A 26,670-nucleotide genomic window follows, 5' to 3' on the forward strand; every position below is an offset into this window, starting at 1 on the left:
TCTGCTATTACACCACACTACCGGCTGCTATGAAAGTCTGAATTTGGACCAGGTGGAGGGAAGTCCTGAAGGAAATATCTGAGAAGCAATCTGAACAGAGAAAGAAACTTATATGTGGGTCACCAGGAAGCTTTATCAAGAGCTATAAACAATTTTTTTCCTATTTGTCTTAGAAGCTAAAATTAAAACATTCTTAATTGCCTCCAAAATCCCTGTGATATGAGATCCTTCAGTGGTGTGTAATGCTTAATTGTAATCTTCTCAAGTCGGGTAGGAGTTCTAACTATGCAGTGAAAAGGCCCTAGAAACATGGGGCCCCGCTCTTAATTGTGGGTTACCATGACACACATAGGTAATAGTAACAATTATGGGTGAGCTCAGTTAACACACGATAAACCAGCCCTTCAATTACCAGTTGTCAGCAATATTTATCTTTCTGTCTATCTTATCCAAGAACATTCTGCTTGTTTCACCCACACATGCTCTGCATATCCCACTTCGAAGTACCTTGGGTAGCTGTTATAATCTAAATCTATAGACCAAGAAGAGTGATCTCCCTCATGTCACAAATTGCCTAATATGGGAAATACTAGATGATGTTGCCTTCTTTTTCCCTTTTCCTTTAGTTCCAAGTGCTGTTCAGGCTGCTGGTAAAAACTCTAGGAAGGAGTATGCTCTGGAGACAGGAAATGAGTGCTAAATAGATTTTGCTCTACTTCAGTAGTATTTAGATCCTACAACTGATAATGCATGAAAGACATGAGACTGGATTATGTTATATATGATAATATCATGATCATGCTCAGGTTACTGTTTGTTTAGGGACTCTGGCCATCACACCTTGAAGGTAGGGGAAAAAAGTCTTTAGAAATATCCGCAGATACATTTTATGTGCATCTCAGGACTGGGAGGGCTGAAGAATGAGCCAGTCATTAGGGTGCTAGCTTCAGATGTGAGAGCCTGGATTCGGTTCCTGTTGACTTTCTGTGTAACTTTGGGTAAGTTGTTTAGGGCAAGAGGGCCACAGCATTTAGGCATGCCAAACATTGAAGCATAACTTTCCAAGTAATGCACAAAAGTTAGAATTCACTGTTGAGATTCAAACATGGGGGTAGGATCCTTACTTAACTCTAAATCTTCTGGTTTTAGGTAGCATATGTTGCTTGTGGTGCACAAATCTATTCCTCATGATCTAAAATACCTCTTGGTAGATCTACTAAATATTTGGAAAAAAGTTCTTTGCAAGTTTTCAACACAAACTCCCTCTGTCAGGCATAGAGAGACTCTGCTCCTGTTATATGTTCTCCAAAGTAGAAAAGAAGCTAATTTACAATATGTTGTTTTGTTAAAATGCAAATGAGTTTAAGTTTGGAAGACAATGGGTAGAGATAGAGGAGGAGGAGGAAAAGGGGGGAAATGTGTGAAGGAATGCAAGTGGTCAGCTGAAGGCAGGTTATCTGGGGTATCCAATGTCAGATAGGTTGTAATGTGTCATAAACCCAATGTCTATACTAAGTTTATGATTTTTTTGTATCCAGTAGATTTATGACGTGAAGTTTGTAGGCTTGTCTATGAAAGGTATTTTGTAAATTCCCTTTGAGGATTAGAACTGAGAGGTCAGAGAGGGAGTGATTGTCTTGTGAGAAGTGGGTACCTACAGGTAGTTGGATATTTTTGTCTTTGATGGACTTTCTGTGTTTTTTTCATTCTGGTACATGCTTGTTATGTGGTTTCTCTTACATATTTTCTATCAGGGCATTTGGTGCACTGGATGAGATGTATTACATTTCTGGAAGTGCAGGTGTAAGATCCAGGAATGGTGATGGTTCTGTAGTGGGGTGTAATTATTGTGGGACTGCTGGAGATGTGTGGGCAGGTTTTACATTTTCTGGCATGATCTGGATCCATTTGGTATGGTTTGGGTCATAGGAAGTTTGCTTCTGGTGATGAGGCTAGTGAGGTTTAGTGCTTATTTAAAGGCTAGGATGAGTGGCTCTGGAAAGTTATCTTTAAGAATTGGATCTTCTTCTGGTATGGGTTGCAATTGTTTGAGGATTTTCAGTATAGGTTCCAGGGAAGGATGGTATGTCAAAACTAATGGCGTGCGATTCATGGGGATTTTCTTTTTGTACTGTAGCAATTCTTTGCATGGTAGCTCAATGACTCTTTCAAAAGTGCAATCTATCTCTCTGGAGGAGTGTCCTTGTTGGGTGAAAGCCCTTTTGAGATTTGTGAGGTGACAATCATGGATATTTTCCTCAGTGTAAATTCAGTGGTATGGGAAAGCTTGACTGTAAGTTGCAGCTTTTTTGGTATGTTTAGGGTGATTGCTAGTTCTGTGTGGATATCTATGTACGTCCATGGGTTCCTTATATATGGTGGTTTGTATTTTACCATTCTGGATATTGATCAGAGCTGCAGCACACCCTGATCCCCACCCTGAATCTGCTAGCTGCATTCACAGCTGATACCACCACTCACTTGAATCTGCTTCTGGTACGCTGGGTGGGTGCTGACATAAGCTGCAGATGTCAGCAGGTTACAGGCAGGGTGGGAATCAGGGTGTGCCTCAGTTACAGGCAGGGTGGCAATGTCCTGATCTCCACCCGGAACCTGCTGGCTGTGTTCATAGCTGATGCCTGTGTGTCACTTTAAATTCCAATTGCCAAATCAAGAGCAAGACCTTATAAAAGAGGATATGGCAAACTGCTGCATTTATTGATTACATGAATTAGACATAGAGGTTCAGACACACCACCCATATAAACACACACAAACACACACACAGACACAAACACAAAACAACCATTCCATTCAGACATTATAGTTACCATCAGCATTTGTTCAGTCATGGCACTGGGTGGCTGGCCCCTGGCCTTATTGAGAGAGAGAAAGATTTTGTAGATAGCAGCTTTGGAATGTGGTGAAACAGCACATTCTGTCTGTGCTCTGACAAATCAGCAGCTGAGAGAGAGACTCACCCAACTTGGCATTTTTGAAATCTTCTTTTATAGGGATTGGCATCCTTTGTTTCAGCACTTCAGGTTTTTTCCATGCCCAGCTTCTTTTTTTGTGTTTTTTCTTTGTTCATCTTCAGCTTATCTCAGCCCAAGGTCAGTTTGGTTGTCAAAGTTGGTATCTCAGCCTTGGAGTGTGCTTGCTGCCCGTCTGGCAGGATGTGTGCACTCTTCCTCTTTGTTATCTCATTTATGCTTGGCCTCAAAGGGATTTTTCATCCATTCATTAATTAGTTTACTGACTGGTAACTTACATTTGGCACCTTGTTGCTTACATAAAAAGTTAAATCTTTTTCTCCCATCTCTATCCCATTCTCTCACTATTCACCCTTTTACACACACTCATACATAAAGACTATGCAGAGTTCATTTACTTATGTCAAGCAGAAGGATACAAAATGGAGTTTTCAAGTTGCTATGGGACAAGACTAACATGGGTTACATTTCACTATTATTACACTGTATGTTAACATCAGTTACATTAGTTAGTTCAGTTCCTGCTACATGTGCCCACCCAGAGCTGCTTCTGGCATGCTGGTTGCGTGCTGGCATAAGCTGCGGATGTGGCTGGTAACTTCCAGGTCGGGAAAAGGGTCAGGACATGCTGTAGTTCCAGGTGGCATGGGAATGGGGAGTGGGGAGAGAGACAGAGAGAGAAGCGTGGCCCTCAGAAAGACAGCAAAACTCATGTAGTGGCCCTCTAGCCAAAATAATTGCCCACCTCTACATTAAGACCTGGCTGCCACTGATGCTTCTCCCCACCACATAGCTGTGGCATGGCACAGCAAAGGCTCCCCATAATACCCAGCTACAGTAAAGCATGAGCAGTGCTCCTCTTCACTGGAGACCCATACAGAGGAATGGAGAGTCTTTTGTATGGGAGACCCAGGTAGTCAACTGCACCATAGAGCAGCAAGGAATATAAGTGCAAAATCTACCCATAGAATGCCAATAAGCACTGACATCTTTTGGGATTCATGCTCAGATATACTGAAGTCCCTCTATAGCTGGTTTAGCTTTGTAATGCTGCCATAGGTGGAGGGAAAAAAATTATTTGGGGAGGGCAAAGTGTGTGTGCACACACGTGCATGCACCCCTCCACCCCCCGGAAGTAAGCATGTGGGGGAAGGGGCATGGGAAATGGACAGGACTGTGGGAAGTGGGGGCAGGCTGAGGCCCCAGTGGTGAGGGAGGTAGCAGTGCACAGAAAAAACAGGGGCTGGGGTGAGTGGGGCCCCAGCCAGGCTGGGTGGTGGAACAAGCAGAGGCCCAGGGGGCACGTGACTCTCCGATCTGTGTGTGGGATGGAAATGGCTGCTGCTGCACACTGTGCTTAGCTCCCTGCTGTGGCTGCCCTGGAAATGGTGTGATGCCATGTGCGTCCCACCACCAGGCAGGCAGGGGCGCAACACAGCTCAGTGGTGACAGGCATGTGGCATTGGACCACTCCCAGGGCAGCTTCAGCAGGGAGGAAAGCACAGCATGCAGCAGCAGACACCCCCACCCTGAACACAGATTGGGGGGGGAACTTGCCCCCCGGGCATCCATTGTTCCACCACCCAGGTTGGCTGGGGCCCCACTCACCCCACTCCCTGCTCCTGCCTGTGCCCTGCTCCCTCCCTCACCACTGGGGCCTGAATCTTCCCCCCCATGGTGGTGAGGGAGGGAGTGGGGCTGGGGCTATGGCTGGGGTGGCGGCTGGGGAAGGCCCTGCACAGTCAGGGTGGGGTGTGGGATGGAGCTTCAAGTGGCTTGTCCAAGGGTGCCCGGCTCAGGGAGGGGGTGGTGTCTCCCGCAGCTGCATGCACCTCAGGAGGGTCTGGGGAGGTGGGGTGTGCCCTGGATCTGTGCACAGAGTGAGGGCAGGCTGCCACTATGGACTGGGGCTGGGGCTGGGGCAGTGCCAGGCTCTTCCCAGTGGGGCTGGGCTGGGCTGTGCTTGGGGCAGCTCTGGGAGGGGGCCTTTGGAGGGCTACATCAAATTTTGGGGTGGCTGCAGCCCTGCCAAAACCCCCTCCAAGTGCTTGCCACTGCCCGCCCTGAGTACAGCCAGGCCCAGTCCCCCGCCAGGAAGAGACTGGTGTCACCCCAGACCCAGACCATGGCAGCAGCCCAGCCTTGCTCCACATGCAGATCCAGGGCACACACCCCCATACCCTCCCGGGTACATGCAATGATGGGAGCCACCACCCTCTCCCCACGCTGGGCGCTCCCTTGACAAGTCACTTGCATCTCCATCCCACACCCTGCCCTGGCTGTGCAAGGCCTGCCTCTGTCCCAGCCCCACTCCCTCCCTCACTGCTGCATGTGTGCTTCTCCACCCCTGCTGCAGCCACTGGGAGCCCACAGCCTGGCTGCCTTGTGGCCCTACCTGTTGCCCTGCATGTGTGGGGCCTAAGCCACATTAGCCCCTGCTTTCCACTGCCTATAAGTGCTACATAGATGATGAAAGCACTACAAAATAGTACCTCTTTGAAAGACTACAGGGGTCTCCAGGACTCCCAGCATCTCGGAGTCCGCTGATCTCCCTTTCCCCATCTCCAAAGGGGGAGGAATGGAAAGCAGCTGGGTCCCTGACATTTTCCAGCTGCAGTGAGTTGTTAAAGACCCCATTCATTTTAGCTCAACTGACATTTCGAACTGGTGATGCCAGTCATCCTAATCTTGGTGTTCCCTGCTAAAGGGTGCTAGGTTAAATGTTGGCCTTGAGGCATTGGGGGGGGGGGGTGCATTTCCCTGCCCTAGGATGCTCATCCTCCCTGCACAAATATCTGTACAATAACAAAATATATGCATACTTTACAGCAATTTGTTCTGTGTCTTATTGCTTGGGCCCACTGCTGTCACCAGCCAGTCCCTCAGCAGCATGCTGAGCTGAGGCAGAGAAGCCCTGGGTTGACAGACTGACCCTCTAGGCCCCCTACCATGCTGGGGCTGCTCCACCCTGGCTCAATACTGTATGCTGCAGTCCTGAGAACATGTGTAAATGAGGGAAATAAACTCTGGCATGAACTGCACTGGAGTTTATTGCCATGTGTTAATTGCACGTGTAGATTCACCAAATGTATATGAAACTTTGTTAATTTCTATGCACTAAGGTTCTCCAGTAATGCTGGTTATGATCTATCTATTTTTAAAATGCAGGTACCCAATCTGATTGTTATGTAAGTTTGTCTCTGCTGACTGCTTCACCTGAAAGTGTCCAGACAAAGACCATAAAGAACTGCAGAGATCCAGTGTGGAATGAAACCTTCTACTTTAGGATATAGAATCAGGTCAAAGTAAGATTATTGTCTTCTATTTATTTGTTTATTATTGGTCTGGAGATCTCCAGTTAAGTTCTGCTTCACATAAATCTTTATAGGTTACTGGCTATAGTAGCAACCAAAACAACAATTAAATGTACACTATTAGCAGGCAGAGATTCAAGGATGAAGTATGAATTTGGATCCTAAGAAACAAAATCTTTATTTTTGTGTTTAAAAAAACCATATCGTTGGGTTGTCTCTTTGGCTTATCCAAGAAATCTCAAGGGTGCTTATATTGAAATCTGATCTTAGCATCCTTTTCCCAAATGCTTCTTTTAGAAATATAACGATTTATTTAGAAATATAACGATATATAGCAAAATTACATGCATCGAGATGTTTTTAACACAAAACCAGCCTTCAGAATTGAGTATGTGTTTTAGGTGGGGAAGCTGATTTTCTTCACTAGAATATTAAAACATAGAACATTAGAAGCATGAAGAGGTTGTGTTGCAAAAAGGCTGCTGCATCTCTCTCAATGAGTAAGCAGCAGGGTAGAAGTCCACTGTTAGATCAGAAACTGGTTTAAACCTGTAACAGAATAGAAGTTCAGTCCCCATAAACCAGTTTCAAAATGGCTGAAACTGGTGTGCTGGGCTAGCTGGCAGTGACCTAGTCCAGGGGTTTTGAAGGGGTAAAAGATGATTGGAGGACTTGGGATTCCCTTTCCACACCAATCAGGCACCAGAGACTCATTGCCCCATGTCCCAATTGGCCCCTTGGGTCACCTGGAAGGGGATAAAAGGGACAGTGTGGGCTGACTCAGGGGAGAGACCAGCAAGGGACAACAAGGAAGGAGGTTCACAGAGCTGAGCCAGCAGCAGTGCCCTGGAAGAGCCTGAAAGAGCAGGACCTGCAGGCAGCAGTGGGACCCTCAGCAGCGCGGTGTGTGGCCGGCAGGAGAGGCTCCCCCCACTCCAGGAAGGATCTGAGCAGCGACCTGAGAAGTTCCCAGCTCTGCTTCCAGCTCCTCCAATCAGAGGCCAGGCAGCTTAATGTGAGGCCAGGTCTCTGGGAAGGTCAAGACCCCTAGCAGGCTGGCATAGTGCCAGAAGTGGTGGCTGTTTGGCAGTGTTCCTGCCCACCAAGTGGGAGATCTGGGTTCAAATCCTAGCTGAGGTGGCTTGGGGGTGAATAAAATAACAAGAAGAAGATCTTCTTGCAGTGGAAAGGGGCCATTATAATTCTTCCCTTCCAGGTCCAAGACCCTATATTTCCTTGTCATTTGACATTTTGCATTTTGTGCCTTTTTTATATTTCACCAACCTGTATTGTTTGTTCTGCTGCTTGTGTTTTATTTTTTGTTAACCCTGTTTCTTGTCAATGATTGTAAGTGTCTAATCTTTGTTGAATCCTGCCCCCGTGGGGCATTGTAGTGTCCACTATACCCTCTGATTTATGCCTGTTATGTTCCCAATATTAAAAGGTATATGGTTAAGTCCCCATTGGTGGTCTGGCTCTGCTCTATAGGGGGAAGAGAGTCCCTACACCTCCCACAGTGCTTGTGCATCTGCTTTGATCCCTTCAATTGGAGAGGAGGTACCTCTTGGAATACTACCAAGGTTATACTGGTTTAAGATACACCTGGTCAAATGTAATATCAGATTTAACTGATTTAGGTCAAACCTGTCCCAGACCCCTTCCTGGTTCAAATTAACTCACAGTCCTCCAGCATCCCAGGATGCTTTGCAGCCCTGGGCTGGGCTATGTTGTCTAGTCTAGAAAGCAGGGTTGGCTCCACCCCTCTGCTCCCTAGCTAGAGTAGTGAGGGTTGGCTGATGACAAGGGACTGGGGGTGGGAAACCCGGCTGGGGACCACAACTGGGTCTGCCAGGGGGAGGGGGGACAGCCCCTTCCAGAATTTTCCATGCTGGAGAGGGTGGAGGCATGGGGCAGGGTGGGAGGGAAAACCTGGGAGGGATTTCCCCCCCCCAGAAAACCCAGGCTGGGGTCAGGAAGGGGGTTTAAACCCTTTCCCCAGCTCAGTGTGCTGGTACCAGGCTAAGGCATTGCCACTCCCCCTGCTCTCTGTTTAAGCAGGGTGCAGGGCAGGGGGGTGGCAACTAGAGCACGTGACTTTAAAAATAGTTTTCAAGAAGAGACTATAATCATACTGTAATGATTTGGCCTTGCTTCAATCAGCATTTATTTCCTAACATTCTTGTACATAAGAATAACACTTTGGGCTTTTAACAAGTTTCTTACAGATAGGTGAATAGTGTCATATTTCAGAATAGTTATTTATATTTAAATGGGTCTGTGTGTGGGGACAAGGGTGGGCAGGGGAACGGGGACTAAAATTATTATGCTCAGGACATAAACATGTATGACTATCAGGTTTTCAAGAAGAGGCAGATTATTGTGAGTGATATCTTTTATTATACCAAGAAGTGATATCACCTACAATGATCTTTGTCTCTTGCATATTTGCTGAACAATCACAGCTACATCAATCCCACACCCACACTACCCAATATCATCTTTTCACATGCTCTTTTTTTCTCTCTCACTTCTCCTTTACTTTCTCTGTCTTCCTTAATTACCTAAAGATTTCCTTTTGCAACTGAGGTTGTGTCATCACAGAAGAAAGTCTTCCTAAAATTCTTTACCTCTGTTCCCAGAATATCCTGGAGCTGAAAGTTTGTGATGAAAATACAGTCATAAAGATGAACGTCTCCTCACTGTCCTCTTTGATATAGCTAAAATCCAGCTTGGAGAAACAACCCTCCTGACTTTTGTGTTAAATGCAAAGGTAAGGATTAAACCCTGAAAGCTAGGTGAAGGAAATACATGCTTGAATCTATATGGATATCTTTAAGAGTGTTAGGTATAAGTTGTCAGGACTTGTGGTGGTAGAGGTGATATCTTTTATTAGACCAACTAGTTTTTTGCAATTAAAGAAATATTTTTTTAATTTTAAAGAAATTTCTGTAATTGCAAGCTTTCAGGCACAAGCACCCTTAGAAGGTGCTTCCAATTAAAGCTTTCAATTAAAGAAATATTTCTGCAAACATCTAGTTGGTCTAATAAAAATATCACCTCTACCACAAGTTCTGAGTCCTTGAAACCAATATGGCTACAACCTGGATACCAGGTATATGTTGTTACATTGGCCCAGGAAATGAGAGGGAGAACAGGCTGAGGGGGCTCCTTAAACAAACAAGTTTTATCAAGTTTTTTATAAACTTAACTCCTTGGCCTTTTGAGAACAACACATGGTACCAGGATTGGGGTGCAAAGAAAGATAGAAAAATGGAGCAACTCTGAATTCCAGAAGTATTAAAGCTGTCTAACAATATGGCAGAAAACTGGAAGAAATTTAAACAGTTTCACCATATATGTGATGACTAGTGGAGTTACAGAGAAGGAAGAGCCACTCAAAGTAGCTATCTTTTTCAAATATAGCAGGCTCAGAAGCTCTGTCTCTTTATAATAACTTACAACTGTCAGAAGCAGAACAGAAAAACTATGACAACAGTAAAAAGGTTTGAGGAATGTTGTGTACTTAAACAAAATGAAACCTTTGAACAGTATAATTTCCACATGAGACAGCAGGAAGAATGTGAGACAATAGAGGAGTTTGTCAAAAACCTCAGACTGTTGGGCCAGGCATGCAACTTTGGAGAACTAAAAGAGTCCAGGATCAGAGACCAAATAGTATTAGGTCTAAGGGATATAAGCCACAGGAAAAGACTGTTAGAGGATCATAAGCTTAATTTGGAAAAGGCTCTTAGAATGTGCCAAGCAGCTGAGATAACAGATACCAGGGTGCCGAAACTGGAGGAAAAAACAGAACAAGCTGAACAGGATTACAGGACTGCAAAAACCTAAGGCAACACACAAACAATATAGAAAGGAGGATCTCACTATGGAGCAGGTAAGTGGAGGCCAAAGAGAATTGCTTGAATAAACAATGGTTAGCTGTAGATGCTGTGGGGGTAAACCCATGAGATGCCCTGCATTTGGTAAGCCCTGCAACAAATGCAAAAAATTCAATCACTTTGCAAGAGTTTGCAGAAAGGAGAAGGATGCAGCATACAAGAAACAGCAGGTGCTTCCTCTATGCAACAAGGAAGAGGAACAATTCCCCATTGGCACAACGCAAGAAGACTTTCATTCTTCTGAGGACTGGACAATCACCAAGGACACCAATGGACTAATGGTAAGTTTTAAATTAGATACATGGGCACGGGTCAATGTAATACCAGAATACATTATTCAAAAAATGAAAACTAAACCTGTATACTATGAGAATAAGAAAGTGAAACTTAGAGCATATAATGAGAAGATGATTAAAACCAAGGGTATTTGTGCACTGCATGTTAGACACATAAGTAATATAGTAAAAGTTCAGTTTGTAAGAGTCTCAGGAAAGCTAGTGTCAATTTATTGGATTGTGAATGTGTAAAACTCTAGGTTTGATTAAGGGGATGCCAATGGGGGACCAGAAAGCAAGAACATAGAAGAAGAGTTTTATGATGTCCTTCAAGGCATACGGAAACTTTTAACTAAGTACAAGATAGAATTAAAATAACCAAATACTCCCACCATACATGCTCCAAGAAATGTTCCCCCTGTACTAAGGAAGAAACTGAAAAAGGAATTAGATATATTAGTTAACTTGGACATAATAGGAAAAGTAGAGCAATCAACTGCTTGGGTTTATTCACTGGTCATAAGAGAAAAAAAAGATGGATCTTTGAGATTGTGTCTGGATCCTAAGCAAATGAACAGGTACATTAGAAAGGAGCATCCAATTCCCACCAGAGAAGAGGCTTTTGGCAATGTGGCAGAAGCTAAATATTTCTTCGCTTTGGATAAGTCTTCTGGATTTTGGCAAGTTACCCTAGAAAAGAATAGCGCTAGATTATGTACCTTTAGTCGACCTTCGGAAGGTACTGCTTTCATAGGCTTCCTTTTGGACTGTGTGCTACATTTGAAGTATTTCACAGAAAGGTTCAACACATTTTTGACTGTCTTGACGGAACCATAGAAGAACATGACTTGAGGCTAAGAAAGGCACTATAAATAGTTCACAGAGCAGGTTTCAAACTGAACAAACAAAAAAGAAATAACATATCTGGGAGAAAACTCTCTGAAAAAGGGGTGCAAATTGTTCTTACGAGGGTTAAAGCCATTACAAACATGCCACCCCCCACAGATAAGGAAGGTGTGCAAAGATTACTGGGAATGATCAGTTATGTAGGCCAATATCTACCTAACATAGCAAAGCAGACCAAACACCTTAGATCACTCCCACAAAAGAATGCTCAGTGGGAACATGAAGATGAAGCTGAATTTAAAAAAATTAAGCAAAAAATAATGAAACTCCAGTATTAAAATAGTATGACCCTAAAAGACGCATTACATTGTGAACAGATGCTTCTAAAGAAGGCATTGGAGCAGTTTTGCTTCAAAAACATGGGGATAGCTGGAGACCAGTAGCATATGCATCTAGGACACTCTCTAGTCTAAGTCACAGTGTGTATATACACAAATTGAGAAAGCAAGTTTAGCTCTGGTGTATGGCTGTAAGACATTTCATATATTCATCTATGGGAAGCCTGTGATAGCTGAAACTGATCATAAACCTTTGGTAACTATAGCAAAGAAAGGGTTATCAGACATGCCACCTGAATTACAGAGACTTTTCGTTCAACTGCAAATGTATGATCTAGAAATAAAGTACTTGCCAGGAAAACATCTACCTATTCCAGATATGTTGTCCAGAGCATATGACAAAATGGAAAATGACAGAATTCCAGACTCAGACATAGTACATGTTAATCTAATTAAAAGAGTGATTCCTGTCACAGATAAAATGTGGTCACTAATTGCAGAAGCTACTGCTCAGGACACCACATTGCAAAAAGTGATAACAGCTATTTGTGCTAGTTGGCCTGGAAAACAGATACTTAGGCCCTACTCTCAGTTCAAGAAAGAGTTGTCAGTACTGGATGGCATTTTGTTCAAAGGCTCACAACTTCTTGTTTCAGCAATGCTATAAACATGTTAAACAGAATATATGAGGGATATCTAGGCATTAAAAATGCAAAAGGAGAGCAAGGGGTGCTCTATATTGGCCAAACATAAATAATATCATAAAAGATGCTGTAAAGCCTTGTACAATGTGCCTAAAGTACAGATCAGAACAAAGAAAAGAGCCCCTGACAGTCATGGAGGAGTCGGTAGCCCTGCAATGTATTCAGCCATGCAGGAAAAAAATATGTATTAGTGCTGGATTATTATTTTCACAATCCTGAACAGTGGCACCATGTAGGGGGTACATGGGGGTGCACATGCACCCCTGAGAGCTTTGGTGCACCACCTAACCACCAGCATTCCCTGCTTAGGCAATGGGTGGAGGGGCAAGTGAGAGCACTGGTGCCCCCCCTGAGAGTGCTGGCTGGAGAGTGGGGGCACCAGGAGAAGCAGTCCCTACCATGGCTGATCACACCAACTGCGGGGGGAGGTTCTCCTGCTGGCACTTCTGGGTCAGCTTTACCAGCTGCAGGGGAACCTCCACGCCACCCCGTCGGTGCAATCAGCTGTGGGGGGACCCCCGGTTGCTGACTGGCCACTGTGGGGGCAAGTACCCATCATAACTCAGGAGGCAGCAGTCATCCATGATCCTGAAATTGCATTGCTTGAAAGCACAACAGCAAACTGTGTTATAACTCGCATCAAATTGATTTGATTAAACATGGGATTCCACAAATTGTGAGTACAGACAACGGACCTCAATTCAGTTGTCTTGATTTTAAAGAGTTTGTACACAAATATGGATTCTGTCACAACACTTCAAGTTCTAAATATCCACAATACAAAAGTCTGGTGGAAAATAGAGTACAAATAGTGAAGAAATTGTTTAAAAAGCTAGAGATTCACACATTAATGTTTACCTGTCACACTTAAATTACAGGGTAACACCCATGAAACATGGATCATTCCCAGCAGAATGCTGTTTAACAGGAAACCCAAAACTAGGCTGCCAAATCTTGTGGATAATGTTCATCAGAATGAAAAGCAAAATGTGAACACATTAAAACAATTCAACAAACTCAAATAAAAATGGTACTATGGCAAGGTACGAGGGAGTTACCACACCTGCGCAACAAAGATTTGGTGCTTATTTCAGATGGACAAACATGGAAACATAATGCACTAGTTTCCCATTAAGTAGCTCCCAGATCCTATAAAGTAGTCACATCAGAAGGAAAGGTATTAAGGAACAGATGACACTTGCAGCTTGTAAAGGGGTGAAAAGAAGCAGCAGCATGAGATTCACCAAAGGAAACAGAGCTAACAACAAAGCAGCAAGGAATAATAGAAGAGATTGAAAATGACACAGAAGTAGAGACTTCTGAACAAGGAAACCAAACAAGAACTGAACCAATAAGTATTGAGAATGCAGAGAAACTGAGAAGAACATTTAGAGCTAAAAAGCCAACACAAAGACTAACAGAGACCTGTTAAAATGTGCTTCAACAATGGGTTGAACTGAACTTCCAATGCTAGTATTACATGGGATATGTAAAGGGGGAAGATGTGTGGATACCTTTAAGAGTGCTAGGTATAAGTTGTTACCCTGGCCCAGGAAAAGAGAGGGAGAGCACAGCAGATCAGCAAGCTAAAGGGGCTCCCTGAATAAACAAGCTTTATCCTTCTATAAGCTTAACTTTTTGGTCTTTTGAGACCAACCCAGAATCTACTTCCTAAACTTCATGTAATGCAGATGAAAGATGTGTGTTTTTCTTTGTACATCTGTATACCTTACCTATAGGCACATGCAAAATTACCTATGAGACTTTCTGAACCTACTTCCTAGCTCTCCGGGGACTGCCACTGCCGCTGCTGTCTTTCCTGCCCCCAGGCAGCCCATCTGCTGGTCCTCCTCACCCCCTCACTGTACTATGAGCAGATGCACTCTGCTGAGAGTGGGTGGGCAGCCAGATACACAGAAAAAGCGACTCTTTTCAGCCTAGCTCATCCCCTCCACACTTCCCATGTTCCCAGGATGGGCAGGATGGGCCATCAGGGTGGTTGTTGGTGTCTGAGACCCTGCAGGAACCATCTCAGCAGCAGGGGCTGGCCTTGCCACCTGGGCTACAGACCAGGGATTAGGAGGGAGCAGACAAGGCACGGCAGAATGAGGTCCTTCCTCCACTGCCCAGCTAAATCAGTGTGTCTCATCTTTTTAACATCAAGGCCCCCTCCATATCTTTTCTGAGTTTAGATCTCTCTCTGTGATTTTCAGGTAGGGCTCTGAGAAATTCAGAAAAAGATATGGAGGGGGGCATTGAAGGTAAAATGATTGAGAACCACTGGAATAGACCCTAATGTTTTGCTTAAAGCAAGATGTATTTGATGTTATTATTAGTAGTGCATCTCATCACTGGTATGATTTCCTTGGGAAAGAGAATGGAATGGGTTATATTTCTGAGAAAAATACAGAGATATTGCTTTCCAGGTGTAAGAGTGAAGTGTACCATCAATTTTAATCCAGAAAAAAGCATGTCCCAGGTATCAAAAGTTTAGGATATATGACTCTAATGTCATGAATTAATCCTTGGCCCAGCAAGGGCAAGATTTGTGGCCTTCTGGTTTCGCACAAAGGACCTATATTTTGAAACATTCCTAAGCAAGGAATTCATATCTCACACTGAAGTGCCATGAGAAAACAATTAGGCATTTACTTTAAATGCATTTTGATTTTACATGCTTCTAAGCATATTGGGATGCCCTGATGAAGGAATTTAAAGTCAAACGTAGATGTCTATTCTTAAAAAAATTATGTTGTTCCATAGCTTTTTCCTGTGCTAAATACAATGACTCCCTAAGCTCCACCAATGTATTTAGCATTGGTATATAGCTAGAACAGTAGGGGTCTTGGCAGGAATATTTAATATAAATAGATGGATGTAGAGTCTTTTATCCCAGTAACATCACTGCCCTTGGTATTATTTTGACTCGATTAGTGAGGACAGTTAAGAACTTGCCTTATTATTCAATAATGTCCATCTTTTTGTAGCATTTCACAGAAAAGCTAAAACAACAGAGACACCATATTTAATTGTGATGACTCTTTCAAGAGTTATTATGCTCAACATCAAGAGCAGCTAATGACTATTGGGATGTAGTCAAACCCTTTTAAATAGAATTAATTAATTAATTTCCCTCTTACAGACACAAGAGGCACTGGAGGTAGAATTCACATTTCAGAGCATGTGAGTAAATTCCAATTGAAAACAGAGAAGATGAAAATAATAATAATTAGTAATAGTCATAATTCAGAAAAGCAGCAATAGGGAGTATGCTTACTATAATAGCAGGAGCTTTAAATGTCTGGTTTACTGGGCATTGGGACTTGCTGCACACTGTCCTGTACATCTGCTAGAATTACCCTTGCTACAAGATTGTGCTCATTAGTTCTGCTAATTTTTCCTGATATTGCCATGAGTGGGGAGGGGGAGAAGAAAAACAAATTAGATCAATGCCATGAGCAGGGGTGGATCTAGGATTTCCCAAAGGAGGGTGCAGGAGCAGCAACCCGCACTGGAGGGGTGGTTGCACTCCTGTGCTCCCAGCTTTCATCTTTCCCACTGTTGCAGGTGCCACAGGAGCCTCTGGGAATTTTTTAAAGTCCCTGAAACAGGTAAAAATCCCCTCTCCCTCTCCATTGATGTTCAGAAGCACACTCTCTCCCCTCCCCTTCTCTCTGTCCTAGATCTGTTGCTGCTGCATTCCCCTCTGTCTTGGGGGGACAGGGGAAGCTCCAGAGCTGTTTCTGCCCATCCTAGCTGGGCTGCACAAGGACTAGGCTCAGCTAGGGATGACTGGACAGTGGCAGTGGGGATGGGTAGAGGGATGCCCCTCCCCATGCCTCCTCCCAAGACACTGGACAGGGAGGGGCAATCTACTTTCCCATCACACTGTTGCCACTAGCATTGTCCCAGTAGGGAAAGCAGAAGTGGCAAGTGAGAGAATGTGCCTTTGAGTACCAAGGAGAAGGGAGGGAGGATTTTCACCTGTTTTAGGGATTTGAAATATTTCTGAAGGCTCCTGTGGTGCACTCTCATCCAAAAGGAGGGTGCAGCTATACCACTGCACCTGCTCTGGATCTGCTCCTAGCCATGAACCATATCCTATTTAAAATTATGACCTGCCCCCCAGAGCACAATAGATTAAAATGAAAAAAAATATATAAGTATAAGCCATAGTATCAGTTCACATTCTTCTAGTCATGACTTTTTTTTTTTGTTTTCAGTCCGGATCCTCCAGAAAAGATCATCACTAATGGCGTATTAGTGGTAATTTAAAATTCCATGACCTCTTTTTCATTTCATCATGACTCTCATACTAGTTCTGGGGCTAACAAATCTGTGAATGGTTTTGCAGTCATCATTCCTACACAAACATTCTTGCTGACAGAGGCAGGAGTGGAGTAGCTGTGAAGTCTCTGATAGCCAGTGCTCCTATACCTGCCTACACTATAGGAATGTGTGACAGGAGTATCAATATTGGAGCCTTTCTGGGAGTGGCTCCTCCCTCCTGTAATGAGCCAACCGCCTGCTTACTCTCCTGCCATGCCTTGATCTTATTTGATTAGAAGATGGTTGTAATCAGCGGGAGGCTGCCCATTTTTCCGCGCCCCGGTGACAGGGGGTGCCACCTGTGGCTCCTTTTCCTCCCCTACACCACAGCCCAAGCCTCACAGATGGAGTTGACATGGTTTAACCTGGGCCTTGTTGTTTTCTGGCCCCCCTCTTTACTCCTGGGGCCTTGCTGCCCCCTTCTCTCACCCGCTCTGGGGCTCCTTGCTGCCCCCTTCTATCTCTCGCTCCGGGGCTTCTCACTACCCCCTAGCTCCGGGGCTTCTCACTACCCCCTAGCTCCGGGGCTCCCTGCTGCCCCCTCTCACTCCGGGGCCTGCCCCCTAGCTCCGGGGCTTCTCCGTGCTTCCCCCTCTCACTCCGGGGCTTCTTCCTGCTGCTCCCTCTCGCTCCGGGGCTTCTGGGCTGGGGCCAATGCACCCCCTAACAATCCTGCGCCCTCTTCCACGCCAGGAGGCCCCACGCTACTGTGGAGCTCCTATGAGGCCTCCTCCACCCCTAATAGCCTCGCCTGGTCCTCTATTCAAAACAGTAAACAGAAAACATAAAGCCCCCGGGCTACAACATAAAAACTAGACCATCCGGTCGAACAAAAATCTACTCCCTACTAGAGAGCGAGGGAGCGGGGGAAGAAGGGCTCCACCAACCTCATCAGTGACCAGGGGATGGTCTCATGGCCAGAGTCCTCCCCTCTGTCTATCTGAGCTGAATCCCTACTCCCACAGCTGCTGGAGAGGAACTGCCCTCCTGGCCTCCTACCTGGGCTTAAGAAGGGATAAGCCCTGCCCCTTCCTGGTCAGCTGGTTTTACCAGTTGTCCCGGCAACCAGCACCTGTGCAGCCCTGGTGACTGGCAGCTGAGCCTCCCCCTTTCTGCCACTAGGGGTCTCCCCAGAGCAGTCTCTGCTCTCAGGCGCAGGGCACCTGAGTGCACTGCGACAGAATGCATATTAGAGACTGAATCAGTCTTACCTTTGAACCCCATGAACTCAGGATTCTCGAGTCCCACCTGCTGGTGAAGATCAGGTGTTGTTCTCATAACTTAACACAGTAGTGCTCAACCTTTTGGCCTCATTGGCCAAATGAGTGGTGTGGGGACAGTCCTCAGGTCAGATCCCTTGTGGGGTCAGCACCCAGACCGGGCCCTGTTCTACCTTGGTCAGGCCTTGTGCTGCCAGTCTAGTGTGTAGCACCATGATATCTGGTCCACTAGGGTCCCCGCAGGTCCAGACATTTGGCAGCAGGGGAGCAGCAACTAAAAATGCTGCTGCTTTCCTGCTGTCAAATTTTTGGACCTGTAGGGAGCCTGGTAGGCCAAATGACATGGCTCCATGAGCTGGATCTGATTTGAGTACCAGGGGTTAAGCACGTTGAATTAGTGCCTCCTCACCATTCCCAGGGAAGTGGGTCCAGTGTTTGTTGCAGGCATGCCAAAGATTAAGTCCCACACCATCCTCAAGTGCCACTGTGATCCTCTTTCTCTGTCTGATCAGTTGCTCTGCTTTCTGTTCCCTGCCCTGTGCTCCCTGTCTGATCTGCTGCTCTGCTCCCTGCTTAATCTGATGCTGTGCTGTCTGCCTCCTCCCCAATCTGCTGAGTGCCACACACAGAGGCTGCCCATGCCACAGATTGGCCACCCCTGCCCTAAAATGACTTCTCTCCAGAGCTCTTTTACAGCCATTTATTTTCCATCATTGCACAGGATGGTAAAAGAAGAGCTACGAGATTTTTGGACTAATGCTCATACACCTTAGTGACAGTAAAAAAATGTATTATTACAAAACTTTCCAGGGGGAAGATCATTCCAAATATATTACGATCCTGTTTGTTGAATAGCTCATGTTAGCACGCTTATGCAGTCCTAAGGTTCCCTGTAATTTCTCTCTTTCATTCCCCAGCTTTCAGTTCTTGAAAATCTTGGAGCAGACCACAGCTATTATCCTTTCAAAGACTAGTCATAACTCCAGAGACTGCCAATTTCACTCTCATCATCTAAAGTTACAAAGGAGATTATTTATCCGAGTTCTTACTAGTCCTGATAGGCAAAAGTAATACTGGGGAATCAGGCTTGTACATACAACATTTTATATATTGAATTGGTTGATTGTTCATCACTGTTGTTCATTGTTCATTGCAGTCTCGTGAAGTTTCCTGTTTGGAAGTTCAAGTGGACAGTGGATGGATGAAGGAAGAAGACACAGGTTAATACTTAATTTTAAAAAGGCAGCAAAAAACCCCCAAACAAACCCATTTTTGGTAAACAAAGATGTATAACATAATTCCAATGCATTTCATCTTTTAAAAATAATCCTAGAAAATATCATAAGAAAGAGACAAAGAAATGGTGGTTTTGAACTGTGATGTAGAAAAAAATTGAAAATTTCAAAACTTTTCTTATTTTCACTAGCTCTCAGTCTTAGTTTGTAATTTTCCCATGTTTAATAATGTTCATCAGAGTGCAAATGGTTTGATATGTATACAATCATAGGATTGTAGTTTGGTGCATTTTCCATATATATAGCTATTAGGCCTGAGCAAAACAGCACTGTTCCATTTCTACTTCTGTTTCGACATTTTGATGAAACAGTGTTTTGTTTCAAGTTTAATTTCATTTCAAAAGCACTGTTTCATTTCATTTAGTTGAAACAGTTTTGCGGTTTTGACACTGTTTTCCTGTTTTGCCCATAGGCTATAATGGGGAAGCACAAAACTGGAGGAGGAGCAGCCTCCTGTGATTGCAGTCAGATCAGGGTCCCGCACCCCTGGAGGAGTCTGGCAGAGCCCCACAGCTGTCCCAGGAGTGCAGGCGGGAGGCTGCTGCTGCCGCCTGGGAACTGAGCCCAGGGGAGGGGAGGCAGCATGCAGCCCTGGCACCGTGTGCTGCCTCCTTCCATTGAGCTCCAAGCTGCTAGGTGCTGAGCCTGGTGGAGAGCCTGGTGGAGAGCCCTTAGCACCCAGCAGCTTGAAGCTCAGCAGAGGGAGGTGGTGCGCTGTGCTGAGGCTGGGTGCCACCTCCCTCCACCAGGCTTGGCGCCCAGAGGCTCTCAGCCTCATGGAACTCAGCCCAAGGGGGGAAGTGGAGCAGAGTGCCAGGGCTGCGCTCTGCCTCCTTCCACCGGGCTCAGCTCCCAGCAGCTCCCAGCCCCATGGAACTCAGCCTGGTGGCAGGAGATGGAGCACAGCGCCAATTCTGCCCACCTCCGGCCACCAGGATGAGCTTCATGAGGCTGCTGGAGCCTATTGGAGTGCAGCCCGGGAGTGGGAGGTGGGCAGAACCAGCACTGCGCTCCAATCAGTTCTGCCAGCCCCATGGAATGCAGCCTGGCAGCAGGAGTCAGGGAGAGCCAGGGCTGTGCTCCCCGCTGGGCTAAGCCACATGGGGCTACAAGAGCTGCTTGGAGTGCAGTCCTGGCTCTCCCCTGCCTCCCGCCACCTGGTTGCTGCTTCAAAACTCAAAATGTTTCGAAACTTTCAAAACATTTCAACTGGCCTCGTTTCAAGGCTGTTTCAAAACCCTTTGTTTTGTTTCAATTTCGCTGTTTCAAGCTCGAAATGGGTTGAAACAGCTGGCGAAGCTTCGCACAGCCCTAATAGCTACATTCTTCTATGGAAAATGTAATGCATTATAGGAATAGAATCAAAGGAAATTATATATAGAAAAGGAATATACTTCATTTCATTATAGCAAGTTTTATGACCTAATTGTGAAATGTAGTTTTTACCAGCAGGAAACATGTAAGGAGTTGCATAATTACTGATCCGTGCCACAGTCCTTCAAATCTGAATTTTTCTGTATAATCAAAACTTTAGCACAATTTTCTTACATATTTGAGGTTATATAATAAATTCTTTAGTTATCCAAATCCCTCTTTAACTGATTAAAAAAAAATTCACATTCTAGCTCATTCTGGATGACAATGGAATTTCATGGTATTTTGGAACTCTTTGAATTTATCAGGAAGCCTGTATGTAAAAACTACAGCAGGGAGAATCCCTTAGTACTGTAATTATTTACTTTTGTGATGATAATCCTAATTTTTTCTGCGTGCTCTGTCTGTCATCTTTAGAGAAAAACTTCATATTTACTGTGAAAGGATCATATGAAGAGACTCAGAAACTTTCACTGGACTCCTACTCTCACCCTACAGATCCTATTGTATTCCATTATACCAAGTATAATCAATCAGAATTAAAGATTCTGCTACCGGAAGAGAAACCATGTTCCTGTTTGGTATGTTATCATTGACTTTAATAAGCAAAATACATTGATGTTGTTCCCTTTATGTTAACTGAAAATATGCAAAAGAGTGTTTATTGCTGTAATAAAAATTTGAGAGAGATTTTCCTGGAGAGCATACATCCCCCTAAAGTACCTGAATTTTACAAGCTATTGGATGGTTTGAAAACTTAGCTCTGTTTATTTTTCAGCCTACTTCAAATTAAGAGAAAACAAACAGAAATGTCCCCCTCATTCTGCCTCTAAATTCATTTCCCAAAGAAGAGAAAATGGCAGTAGGAAATGTGAGTCTTGCCAACTTGTTGGAATAACTCTAAAGTCATGTTTAAGTTAAGTAGGAGCAATGTTCTGAAGAATATAGTCTACTTGTATAGTAAGCTGCATGTTTGTCAAAATTGCTTTAATAAGAATACTAAAGGAAGGAAGAACTGTCAAATTTAAATGACTAGATTTTAATATCTGTTTTTAAGTTTACTGTTTTTGTACAACAGTTTGGTTTACAAAAAGTGGTCTAGTCTTAGGTAGAATTTGGATATGACTGATAGAGCTACTGCTGAGCATAGGACTCTGTAGAAAGTAACTGAGACAATTAGCAGAGAGCATATCATCACTATTATTTTTAATGGAAGGTCAGTGCTAGAGAAGATTTTGTTCTTAGGCACAAGGATTGTGAAACACAAAGTACTACATAAAAATAATTTAAAAGGATACATGGAGGTCATTTGCCCAATTAAGGCCAAATTAAGTTGGGCCAGATACTGTTTAAACTAGCCTTAATTGAACAGTGACACTCAAAAGAGGCTGTTATGGCTTGTTGCGTAAGGCAAAAAGATGGGAAAAATCAGGCAAACAGCTCATTTTGGTGGAATAAGAAAAATCCCCCCTTGTAGCTAGATTTGTTTCTTTGCTGGGGAGGGAGGAACCAGCTAGACTGCTATTTTCACTTCCTCGAGAGAGCCTTATTACAAGATTCTACAACTAAAAAGGTGCATATTAAATCTTTTTTCTGAACATGCTATACTTGATGTAGTATTATCTGACAACGGCCCAAAGTTTACTAGGCATGAGTTTAAGTAGGCTGGCCACCCCTGGTACATGAAAATAGGTGAAATCATTCTCAGGGCACAGAAGAGAGTGAGATCTGGAACACAGAATTAGGTTGTTTTGCCTAAGGTCTCAGCTGGGCAACAAACAGCACAAGTTTAGCTATTTGAGCACCAAGACATGACTCAAGCAGAACTAGTAGATTCACTACCTGACACCAATAATGCACATGCTCTAGAGGATACTCTCAGGGCCACGTGGCAATGCGGAGTACCTCAGGAATGAATTAAACATTGTTAGTTTGTAGAGTGTTTAAGTGCATTTCAAATTCTGCAATGCTTGCTAATTGCTCTTATTGCTATACTGTCATTTTTGTATTGAGGGATTGCTGCTACCATGAACAATTATTGCTATGTTTGGTTGGGAAAAGAAGATCTGGGGAGCTGTAGCTTTAATAGTACAAAGCAGGCACTTGGTTTTGTGCAGAGGCTTACATTCTCAGTTAGGACTCTGGCGCTGAATGAAGCAGATTTTGTCAGATTCCTTGGCTTTGAATGATTAATGAACAATGCTGTGGAGTTTTACATCAACTCTGCAGTGACGTTTCAGTGCTGTAAATACTTTTGCATAGGCCTGACTGTGGATTTGAGTACCTGGTTCACAGACTGATATATGCATATTCAAGTTCCTGTAAACATTTTACATTCAGGAATAAAGGTGTGCATGATTTCAGGCATTTCTGGAAGTCAACTGCAATGTCTCAGTGATTTAAGATATACAACAAAAAGATGGAAATGATCCATTGTTTAGCAACCATTGTTCAGTTCACTTAAAAAAATCATTAGATCATGTGTGGTTCTGAGGTACTGAAATGTGAGCTAATATTGGCATGTCAGGGTTTTGTGACTGATTCCCCCCTCTCAGCCCTTTAACTTTCCTGAGGTCTGATGCACCAAGGCTAAGTACAGATAGTCAAAAAGCCTGAGACTGAATGGATTCAATCTTCACAGGTTAGTCTAAGCTGCATAGATTGAACCAATATGCAAGCAAACAAACATTCACTTTTGATTCTGGAAATGCAGACACATGCCTGCAGCGGCCCAGGTCAGAAGCGGGGGGGCTCCAGAGCATGCTTCCCTGCTTGTCTGGAGCAAACAGCTTGGGACAAGGCTAACCCACCCACCTTGAGAAGAGGGGTTTGCAGAGGAGGCAAAAGCATCCTAGGATGCTTGGGGGACTGTGAGCTATCCTGAATCTGGAGGGGATCTGGGACAGAAGTTCAATAAACTGATTTAATCTAAATCAATTAAGTCTGATACTACATCCATCCAAATGTATCTTAAACTGGTTTTGGACATTTTGAAAGCAGTTTATGTGCACTGTACTTCTGTTGTTTAACAGATATGAACTGGTTTCCAATTATGTATATTGGTTTACGTGTAATTTGTGTCCCTAGCCTACATGACTAGGTAAGGGAGACCATAGGCTGGTGCATTTGAAACCTCTAAGCTAGAACATTCTATTGTGAATAAACTAAAGTAGTGTTGTGAAAGCTACATAAATCTTTTAGATTATGTACTTATGACTTTGTGACTGTAATGATGATCCAGGAGTAGATGCACCTCAAGACTGAAGGCAAATTTTTACATATAGTCAGTCCTTATATTTATATTCTTGACTTTTCAGGGCAGAACCATCAATGTCAAGACAAAAGACTGATAAGAAGTCCTCTTGGTTTCATGTGAGCTCTTTCCTCTCCTCATCTGTTCATAGAAGGAATGTACCTAAGCAAGAGAGAAAGTAATTAGGCACTGGGACAGTTTACCAAAAGGCTCATCATGACTTGACACTGGATGTCTTCAAGGTTCACCATGACTTACTGGAAGTCTTTCTAAAAGATATGATTCAGGTCAACCATAAATGATGGTTTTTGATGCAGGAGTTAGTGGTTGAACTTCTATGGCCTGTGTTAGGCTAAAGGTCAGACTAGATGATCAAAATGGTCCCTTCTGGCTTCAAAATCCACAAATCTGTAGATCAACACTTAATTTGTGCCTGTTTTCCCAACCATGGGAAAGCCATAAAATTGACCAAAACAGAATATTCTGACATAAAATCCAGCTAAACAGGAACTAAGTTTAAAATATTATTAACTGTATATGAATTAGTATGAATTTTAGGCCACCGGCACATGTTACAATTATGGTGTGATTAATGAATTAATTACACCATAAATAGCAACAGTGTTACCCATTCAGCTGACTCCTGGTGCCGTAAAGTGGCAAACCAGTCACAAAGATATTCCTTAAAATATGGAATGTCTTTGTGTTTCTCATGTATGGCTCCGAAATCAAAAATGTAGGACCCCAATGCTGTTGCTGACAATCAGCTAATTGCTAGCCCTTGTCCCAGTGCTGAAAATTGGCTGCCACTTCTTGGTGAGAGCTGAGGGGCTCCAGCCACTGGGACTTTGGAAACCCCCATCCTGGCAATCTTTCTACTGTGAGCCTGACAGTCTTTAAAATACCTTGTTGAACCCACAGGCTTTTAGATGCCATGGGTCATCAGGGCCCTGCGGTGGAAGACACGCTTCCTGATCCTGGGGTCCCAGTGCCCTAGGACTTCCAAAAACCACTCGTATACTAGGTTGCCCAAGGGCTGGTCCCAACAGTCAGCTGATTGTCAAACCTGGTCTGGACAGTCTTAAGTCTGGAAGTTGCTGGGGGCTGGGGCAGTCTTGGGGCTGGGACAGAGCTGCTCCCTGCCTAATCTGCAGGGTTAGGCTGAGGGTAGCACAGCATAATTGGTATTGGAGGAATTTTATGCCTTATCCAAAACATTGCACCTCCTGCCATGCACATGTCATAGCAGAAGGTGAAGTATTTGGAATGGGGCATAAAAGTCCTCTGTTCCAAGTTGTGCCATAATAGCATCTGCCAGGGGCCTTACTTCAGACACTTTGAAAAAATCAACATAAACTAATGAAAAGATTTAGTATTTGCATGATACATTAATTTTTTTGTTCTCTTACAGCATCTCACCTAAACTAAATCTTTTATCAATGTGTCTATGTGGGAATGGCTTGTCTGTTAATGGAGTTGGTTATCTATGTACATCTTGAAATTAACAATTATTGTCATGTTGTTTGGTTTTGTCAATGTTGAAGGTCAAAAGGCTTAGATGTATGCTTGGGGTTTGATCTCTGTGCAGAAGAGAGAAATTTCCTACAGAAACGGAAATGGCTTGTTGTTGCTGCTCTGAAAAAGGCTATCAGTTTAGAGGAGGATCTACAGGACCATGAGGTATCTGGGATAGTGTTCTGGTTAAAATAGACAACTACACAATATAAATGGAATGAGTTGGAAATGTATCCCCATACTGTTGTTAAACTGCTGTGATTGCTTTTGACTTTGGTTTAGTTGTATAGCTGGTTACCTTCTGGTGGTGCTGGTGTTGTTTGAAAATAAGTCATTGAAAATAAGGTGCCCCAGAGGCCCTCTAGTCCAACCCTCTCTCCTAAGGCAGGGTAAACTATGTTTAAATTATTCCTGAATATTTTCTAAGATGCTCTTGAAAATGTCTAATTACGGAGATTCCACATCCTCCTCAGGTAACGCATACTAGGGGTTAACTGTACTTACAGTTAGGCAGTTTTCCTAGTATTTAACCTAGTGGTTCTCAGCCTTTTTGTACTTGAGGCATACGTCTAAAACTTTTGTGAATTGAGCGGTCCTCCATTTCAAAAATGAATTTATATATTACAGTGTTTACCTCCTTGCACAGGGCCTAGGCAGTGGGGTTGGAGGATTGTTCAGGCAGGGATAAGCCTGAGTTCATCTGCTTAGCTTATCTGCTTATATCTTCACATCACACATATCTCCTGATAACTTAGGACACCCTTCAAAGGATCTGGTGGCACCCCAAGATGCCCCAGTACCCTGGCTGAGAATCACTGGTTTAACTTAATGACATAGTAGTTGGAGAGTATGACCCTCAATCACTTGACTGTGAATCTCAGATTGGGGTTGCTCATAGAGAGCAGATCTTTTGAATGTCTAGTTAGGTTGGCAGATGGATGTCCCTGTCCCTCCCAGAAGGGAGTTACCATCCACCATAACCTTCTATACCTTCTTGGGGGAGTGGTGACCATGGCCCTTCTAGCCCTTGGGGTATTTAATCATCTGCTTCCACCATTAGAACTGTTTCCTCACTAATGCCAGAACAGCTTTCCAATTCTTGATTGTAATGAATCAAGCCAAAACTATGAAACTTAGTCATATTTTCATCACTTCCTGGTGACTCTCTGAATTCTCACGAATAACACAATCTCACAAAACACAAGTGAGATAAACTATGTGCTTGTATTTATAAATCTTTCTTTCCTCCTTTCTTTTTTCTACTCTGTTACTTATAGTGCAGGGTACGTTAGTTATAGTGAAGGCCACCCACAAC

General features: G+C 43.9%; 1 pseudogene; it reads left to right on the plus strand.

Annotated features, from left to right (window-relative positions):
* The first annotated feature begins 2,245 nt into the window (after positions 1 to 2,245).
* LOC149871846 (cytosolic phospholipase A2 epsilon-like) lies at positions 2,246 to 21,485 on the plus strand (annotated as a pseudogene).
* The last annotated feature ends 5,185 nt before the right edge of the window (positions 21,486 to 26,670 follow it).

The sequence above is a fragment of the Crocodylus siamensis genome, chromosome 2, assembly GCF_052110815.1.
Source record: "Crocodylus siamensis isolate JL-2025a chromosome 2, ASM5211081v1, whole genome shotgun sequence".
In the NCBI taxonomy this organism is placed as follows: Eukaryota; Metazoa; Chordata; order Crocodylia; family Crocodylidae; genus Crocodylus; species Crocodylus siamensis.